The sequence below is a fragment of the Coffea arabica genome, chromosome 2c (assembly GCF_036785885.1).
Source record: "Coffea arabica cultivar ET-39 chromosome 2c, Coffea Arabica ET-39 HiFi, whole genome shotgun sequence".
In the NCBI taxonomy this organism is placed as follows: Eukaryota; Viridiplantae; Streptophyta; class Magnoliopsida; order Gentianales; family Rubiaceae; genus Coffea; species Coffea arabica.
The window spans coordinates 58,133,299-58,141,584 of record NC_092312.1 but is presented as its reverse complement, the minus strand read 5'-3'; positions in this window follow the sequence as shown (position 1 = coordinate 58,141,584).

The window sequence follows — 8,286 nt, the reverse complement described above, 5'->3', positions numbered from 1 at the left end:
TGAGCGTGCTAAGACTAGAAAGCCAAACTCGTCTATATCCCATATTCGAGGGGTATTTCCTAATCTAATCAAGCAAATGTACTAACCTATCTCTAATTTTCTTTTATGAAATGCAAGTCTAATGTCATGTCTTACATATAGAGATAGGGAATAAAAATATAAGGGAGAATATGGGATAAAGGATATACATATAAGGGGGAACATGAGGTAAGATATATACGTATAAAGGGGGATGTCATGCAAAAATGATAAAAAACCCTAAAAAGTGAAAAATATGCATGAAAATGTAGTGTAGTCACACAAACATGATCTAGCGTCCATTAGCAAATCGGGAATGGGCTATACAGTTTGAAACAGCAAAGTGTGTTCATATTCAAAATGAGGCTTTTGACCACAGTTTGCTTATGATTGACACTATGCCAAAAAAAAGGAAAGAAGGGAGAAGGTTTTATTTCGATAAACGATGGGCTCAAAATCACCAAATCCAGGGAGAAATTGATAGAGCATGGGAAAAACCACAACAAGGCTCCAAGATGTTCAGTCTGACCATAAAGATTTAGAACTGCAAAAGAAGTCTAGTAGAATGGGATAAGAAAAATAAGACAAATTTTGGAAAAAAGATAAAGGAGTTGAAGCAAATGATCCTGGAAGCAAAAGCAAGGAATTATGAGGAGAAGAAGGGGCATATTGCTGAGTTGAAATTGCAGCTAAGTCAGGCGTACAAACAAGAGGAGACATACTGGGTACAAAAGGCAAGGTGCAGGTGGCTGAGAGAGGGGGATAAAAATACAACCTTCTTCCATGCACGGGTAAAAAATAGGAGGCAAAGAAATAGACTTTCATGTCTGCAAAAGGAAGATGGGAAATGGTGTGAGACGGAACAGGAGATAGAGGAGGAAATATGTAATTTTTATAAGGCAGTTTACACATCCTCTCAACCGGATGCCTTTGAAGCAGTCACTGAAGGTGTCCCTTGTACAGTCACATTGGAGATGAATGCAAAACTGATTAAATCAGTGGATGAAAAGGAAGTGAAGGCTGCTTTATTTTCTATGCACCCGGATAAAGCCCCAGGTCCGGATGGTATGTCCCCCTTGTTCTTTCAAAGATACTGGAATACTTGCAAAAATGATATTGTGATGGCTATTCAAAGTTTTCTTGCTAGGAGGCACCTATTAAAAGCTTTAAATGAAACAATAGTGACCTTGATTCCTAAGGTAGAAGCTCCCATTAACCTGTCCCAGTATAGGCCTATATCTTTGTGTAATGTTGTCTATAGAGTAATTGCAAAGGTGTTGGCAAACAGGCTAAAAAGAGTCATTCCAAACTGCATTAGTCCTGCCCAATCTGCTTTTGTCCCAGGTAGGCACATCCTTGATAATGTCATCCTTGCCCATGAACTGATGCATTTTTTGAAAAATAAGAGAACAGGCAGAAATGGTTTTATGACCCTTAAACTTGATCTATCAAAGGCCTATGATAGAGTAGAGTGGCAGTTTCTTGGGAGAATGATGATGAAGATGGGTTTTTGTCCCACTTGGGTAAGATGGATCCTTAACTGTGTCACCACTGCAGCCTATTCTTTTAATGTGAATGGCAAAAAAGTGGAATATGTAAAACCTTCCAGGGGTATTAGGCAAGGAGATCCCCTTTCCCCTTATTTGTTTCTTATTTGTGCTGAGGGGCTATCAAACTTGATGAATCAGAGACTCAACAATAAAGTTGTAACAGGGGTCAAGGTGGGAAAGAACTGCCCAAAATTGTCTCATCTTTTGTTTGCTGATGACTCTCTTTTTTGTTGTAAAGCTAAAGTACAGGAAGCAAAACAAATGAAAAAGATGTTTGCAGTTTATGAACAAGCTTCAGGACAGGCCATTAACTATGAGAAGTCAGCAGTTTTCTTTAGTGCCAACACAAAAAATGAGCTAAGGAAGGAAATCTGTGCGGAACTTGGAAATATGAAGGAGGCGGGCAATGGAAGATATCTAGGACTACCTATGCTAGTAGGGAGATCAAAGCAACAAGTGTTCAGCTATATTAGGCACAAGGTGAAAGACAAGCTACAAGGGTGGAAGAGGAACTTGCTTAGCCATGCAGGAAAGGAGATTTTGATTAAGTCTGTGGCAATGGCACTTCCCACGTACACCATGTCATGTTTCAAACTCCCAAAAGTGCTATGTAAGGATACCAATAAGATGATAGCAAATTTCTGGTGGGGAGGTGGAGAAAATGAGAGGAAAATACATTGGACTAGTTGGGAAAAAATGTCGCGGGTGAAGGGAAAGGGGGGGCTGGGTTTTAGGGACTTGGAAAAGTTCAATGAAGCACTCTTAGCAAAGCAACTGTGGAGAATACTGTCCTGTCTAGATTTGCTTGTAAGCAAGATTATGAGGGCAAAGTACCTAGCACAACCACAGAACTGGGAGAAAGACATTCCTGGAGCAGCTTCGTGGACATGGAAAAGTATTTTTGGAACAAGACAACTGCTGACAAAAGGACTAGGAAAGATAATAGGTGATGGGAGAACTGTTGATATTTGGCAGGATAACTGGTTACAAGGGAGTGACGAGGGGAGGATTAAGACTAGAAGGGAACCACAGTGCACACTAAGGAAAGTGGATGAGCTGATAGTGGATGGAGCTTGGGACCAGCAAACACTGAACTGGTGGTTCATAGCAGAGGATATCCAAAAGATCAAAGCTATTCCACTCAGTATCACAGGCTGCCAGGATCGGTTGTATTGGAGATACACCAAATCAGGTGTGTTCACGGTAAAATCTGCATATGATGTATCAATGGAAATAAGGAAGCACAAACAAAAGGAAAAGAGGCAAGGAGATAGCGGAAGTACAAGCTATGCTCAACTGAACTCCAAAGTTTGGAAGAATGTGTGGGCATTACAACTGAAACACAAACTGAAGCACTTCATATGGAGGTGCCTACATCATAGCCTGCCAATGAATGAGCAAATACATAAGCGAACAGGCAAAGGCAGTCCAATATGTAGCAGCTGTGGGGAAGAGGTGGAAACGTTAGAACACATGTTGTTCTTTTGTAACATGGCTGAAACGACCTGGAAACTTGCACCCATACAATGGGATGGGTTGAAGGATATGAGAGGAAATTTTGTAAGATGGTGGGAAGGGATATTAGGAGCGAAAACTAGGGAGCAAGGACAGGAGCATATAGCGCTGACTGTGAATATCCTATGGCAAATATGGAAGGCAAGGAACAGGACAGCTTTTGATGTATATGAGACAGACCCAAGGAAAACAATGCAGAAAGCTGTGGGTGAGTGGAATGAGTATATAGAAGCCCAACAAGATATAACAAGAGAGTTCATTCAACAAACAACAAACTCAAGCAGAAGTAAGAAATGGAGGCCACCATCAAGAGGTACGATAAAACTAAATACTGATGCTGCATTTTCACAAAATTTGGAGAGAACAGGCATAGGTGTTGTGGCCAGAAATGCTGAAGGGGAGCTGATGAAAGTCTGGGCAAGAGCTGAACTAAAACGTAGTGAGCCACGGGTGGAGGAAGCAACAGCAATTAGGATGGGAATGCAAATGGCCTGGAAAGCAAACTGGAGGGCAGTTGAGCTTCAATCAGACTACAAAGACGTGGTGGACATGCTAAACAACATCGTGGTTATCCTTGAGGATATAGCAAATATGAGATGTTTGTTTGAACAATGTACTTTCTCTTTTGTGCATAGAGATGGGAATAGATGTGCACATAGTGTAGCAAAATTTGCTGTAAAGCTAACAACAAATGTTGAATGGGATGTATGTTTTCCCATGTGGCTCCAAGAGGAAGCCCAAAGTGACTTCAGAGGAAGCAAATCTGATGTACCTAAGTCTTGTAATATCAAGTTTACAAAATGAAATGAAGTTATGATGTTTCGACAAAAAAAAAAACACAAACATGATCTAGCATGTGAATGGTTCCTAAGGGTCTAGCGTTGGACTATCCCATGTCTACGAGTTCTCACTAGCGTTGGACTAGTGAGAAATCGGAAAAAGAGGCCACAACTAGCGTTGGACTAGTGTGAAGTCGAGAAAGGGGCCACAACTAACGTTGGACTAGTGTGGTGACGTCACACATTAATTATAACTAACTAATTATGTAAAACATAATAAAAGCATGTAAACACATAATATCACATAAACACATAACACATAATCATGATATCTAGATGCAAGACTCTAAAAAAGCAGATAACACATAACACATAAGCATGCAAAACACACAAGCAATTAAAGCAAATAAAACCCTAACTATTACTGTAGACACCAAATTTTTGGTGTTTTATTATTTATTTATTTACTATTCATTTTTTATTTGTTCTATTTTTATTTGTCACAATTAGTTTTATTTACTTTTAGTTTTAGTTATTTTAGCCATTTTAGCGTAGAATTTCTCAAAAAAAAAAAAGGGAAAAAGCGTTCAAAAAAAATATGTTTTAGTTGTTTTAGATTTAGTTTCATTATTTAAAAATGAAAATGAAAAAAAAAGAAAAAAAAAGAAGAAAAAAGGAAAATGAAATTTGCACTTTGTTGTTTCTAGTTTATTTGTTTCATCCAAGGTTAATTAAATTATTTTGTTATTTATTTTTATTATTATCAATATTGTTTTAATTAATCTTAAAAAAAAAAACAGAAATGCACGCAGCTTGCAAACAGAGGACCAGGCAGCCCTTCAGCTGCAATTTGAGGAAAGTTGTTTAGGGTTGGGAGGTCCCAGATAAATAGAAAGAAAGAGTAGCAGCCGCAAAGGGGGATGAGAGAGTTAACGGCTGAGAAGAAAAAGAACAGCGAAGGGAGGTTTTAGATAGGGAGTGACGGCAGAAAAATCTGGAGAGGCTAGCGACGGCTGGGAAGGGTTTTGGAAAAACAAAAGACTAAGAAAAAGAAAAGGTTACGGGCAAGGAAGAACAGAAGAGGACGGCTGAGTGAGATGAGGGAGTAAAAATCTGGGGGCTGACGGTTAGAAAATTGGAAGGGAAAAGCATACAGAGAGAGTAGCGGCTAAAAACAGGAAAAAACAACGACGACTGAGAGAGAAGAAGGCGACGGCTGGGCAAAAGAAAAAAGAAAAAGCAGGGGGATGATAGAGAAATCTGAGAAAAGAGGCTGAGAATCAAGTTGGACGGACTGAAAGGGAGAAGCCACCAAAGAGGGTGTCGGGGCTGAGGAAAAACAGAAAAAGAAGAGAGCTTTGGGTTAGATTTGTTGGAGAGAAAGCCAGAAAAGAAACGAAGCTAAAGGGAAAATCTAGTTGGCGGCTGGGCTGGAGAATTTGAAGGAAAAGGGAGAAGCCACCAAAGAGGGAGTTGGAACTGGTGACAATCACAGAAAAGGAACCTGCCACCCCATTGTCGCCGAAGGCTTCATCAGAAACGGTACTGTAAGCATTTCTTTTGTTTTTTTTACCGGTAGTTTCTCTTGATGAATGATAGGTCTATGAGAGTCATGAGGTTGTTCAATGTTTTGATGGCTAAATGTGTTTCTTTTCCCGTGTGAGTGCAACCTTTTGTTTTGGTACACAGGCTGCGTGCTAGAATCCTTAGATCGAGTCTTCTGCTGCAACAAAATTAAGTTTTCGACTTGTTGTAGCAGCTTGGGCAAATTAGTCTCCTTTTTATTTTGTTTGCCGAAGCTGTGGCTTGTTTGAAAGGCTTGTTTTGTTCTCTGCTTTGATTGGAATGACATGAATAGCATCTGATATTAAAGCTGTTTGGAAAGGTCATTGGCCGTGGAACCAATGAACGAAACTGGGGTTCTTGCGAGTCCTTCAACTCAGTTTTTTCCCTTCTTAGGGGATTGACATCACATTTTGATAATGAGTTCGGGAATTTGATAAGGGCTTGAGATTGAATTTATTGTTAAAATTGCTGCACAAGATTTCAAGTTATGTTTCAGATGAAACCCAGAAAATGCAGAAAATTCTTGCCGAAAGTTTGCATGTTTGTTTCTAAATTTTGTGCTTAAATTCACAGGTTTTACCTTTGCAAAGTAGGAAGACTGTTTGAAGATTTTGTCGGCTGATTTCAAATGTTATTTAACTGATTTTTGCACATAATTTTTGCTGCAACAAGTTCAAAGTTTTGGCTTATTGCAGCGAGGTCGGCAAGACTGGTTCCCTTGGGTGATTAAAATGCTGTTTTGGTTCGATATTTTTCTGTTGGGTCTGTTCGTTGTTGGATGGCGATACCATTGTGTGCATTTGTTGCATTTTGTTGCAGCAAAATATGGCATAATAGCAGGCCATAGCACCAGCTTTGTTAAGTATTCATTGCTCCAAGTTTTTACTGATTCTATGTTCAGTTTTCCTTGTTGTTTCCAGAAAAGTAAACATTGGTTTTTGGTTGTTTAGTTTAGGATTTTGATTTCTGGTAAAGAGGTCTAGATTGGAGCCATGCTTTCGGACCATAAACATGCATTTGTAAATGGAGAGGCATCAAACTTTCGCTGGCAGAAAGCTTCTTCATGCCTTCTTGCTTGAAGTTTTTCTATGTTTGCATGATTTCCTCTTATGATTTTGCTAGTTCGGATGTCAAGTTCATGTTTTGTGTTGTTTGGTTCAAAATTTGATGTTGGATCAAGTAAGCCTTGGGTTAAGGTATGAGATCAAATTTGGATTTTAGTTTTTGAAAGTGGAACAAAGGTGCAGCAAATTTGTTTGTTTTGTTGTAGGATGTTCTTTCACGTTGGTTTGCATGCATCTGCATGAATAATTTCCAGAAAATTTGCACTTTGACCCCCCAAGTCTCCCCTTGTTTTACTATGACCCAACCAATTGATTGATTTCCTCAATTTGGTCCTTGGCAGCTTTAGTTTTTGCAATTTCATTGCTTGCTTTGCTTCAATTAACTACCATGCTTTGTCAATTGCACTTAAGCCATGACTTTAGAGGCTTTACGATCAAGTGAGCTTTGTTTTGCACATTTTCTTTAATTTTCCCAAATAAATTGGTACCTTGACTTTTTTATTATTTTGGAGGGTGAATTAGTAATTTCACTCCATTGGGGCCCCAATTCAAGGGAGGTACACCCTAATCCTTTATTTCTTACTTTATTTGACTCTACGTGCTCCTATGTGTTATGTGTGAATATGCATGCTTTAATTCGCTTTCCATTTCATGTTTAATTGCCTATTTCGCTTTCTTTTTATTTCATTTTTCTTAATTTGCAAGTCATTTGAAGGCACTTGAATGCCAAGTTGTAATAGCTAGGTTATTATTTTTTTATTTTATTCCGTTCCCCCTCCTAGATTGTAGTAGGCCTTCTTCCCCTAAAAATGTAATAGTTAGGGCCTTAATCACCTTATGTGTCTTGCATGTCTATGTGCTATATGTTTGATCGCTTTCTTAGGTTCTTGCATCTAGTCGAGCATGCTAAGTGTTATGTGCTACGTGTTTATAAGTGTTGGACATGTCTACTCGCTTTCCATAGCCATGAATGAATGTGATGGATGAATGTACGTTTCCACTAGTCCAACGCTAGTAGGAATTTATAGAATGGGCTAGTCCAACGCTAGACCCTTAGGGATTTCTCCCGTGAGTCCATACTTGCATGTGTCACTTCATTTCATGCATTTTTTCTTAGTTTTATCATATTGGCATGCTCCTTTAACCCTTTCCCTTTCATTTTAGGTTTTGCATCTCATGCTAGTTATAGGGACATTTGCTTGACGAGTCCCCTTCCGATAAGGGAAACGAGCGAGTGTGGCTCCAAAAGAGCCTTAGCACGCTAGTTATCCTTTCTAATCAAAGGGAAAATTAAAGTCACAAAGTTAGGAGTCCCCGTACCCGACTTGATGCATTCCTCTAGGTTCATATATTCTCATACCATTTCCTCACCTTTTTATCCACATTTTTCACTACTTATACCTTTTTAAACTCAAATGACATGTCTCACACATTGCACTCATTTACTACTATCATACCCTATTTTCATCTATTTTGCACACAAACACTCTTACTTTCTCACTTGGCACACGTACACTTTCTTTACATGTGCACACATGCACTTTTATCACATTTGCACACTTGCACTTACTTTCTTTATTGGCATTTTTGCATCCCTCATACATTTTCACATTATTACTTTACTCATCGTATCTTTTAACACATTTGCACACCTCCACTTACACACTCTTGTTTTTATCACTTTCTCACATCACACAAACGCACATTTTCACATGGCATGCATTCCACTCATTTTTACGTCATTTAGGATTATGTGTGACCTCTCCAAAGGATCATTATTGGGCTTCACAATTA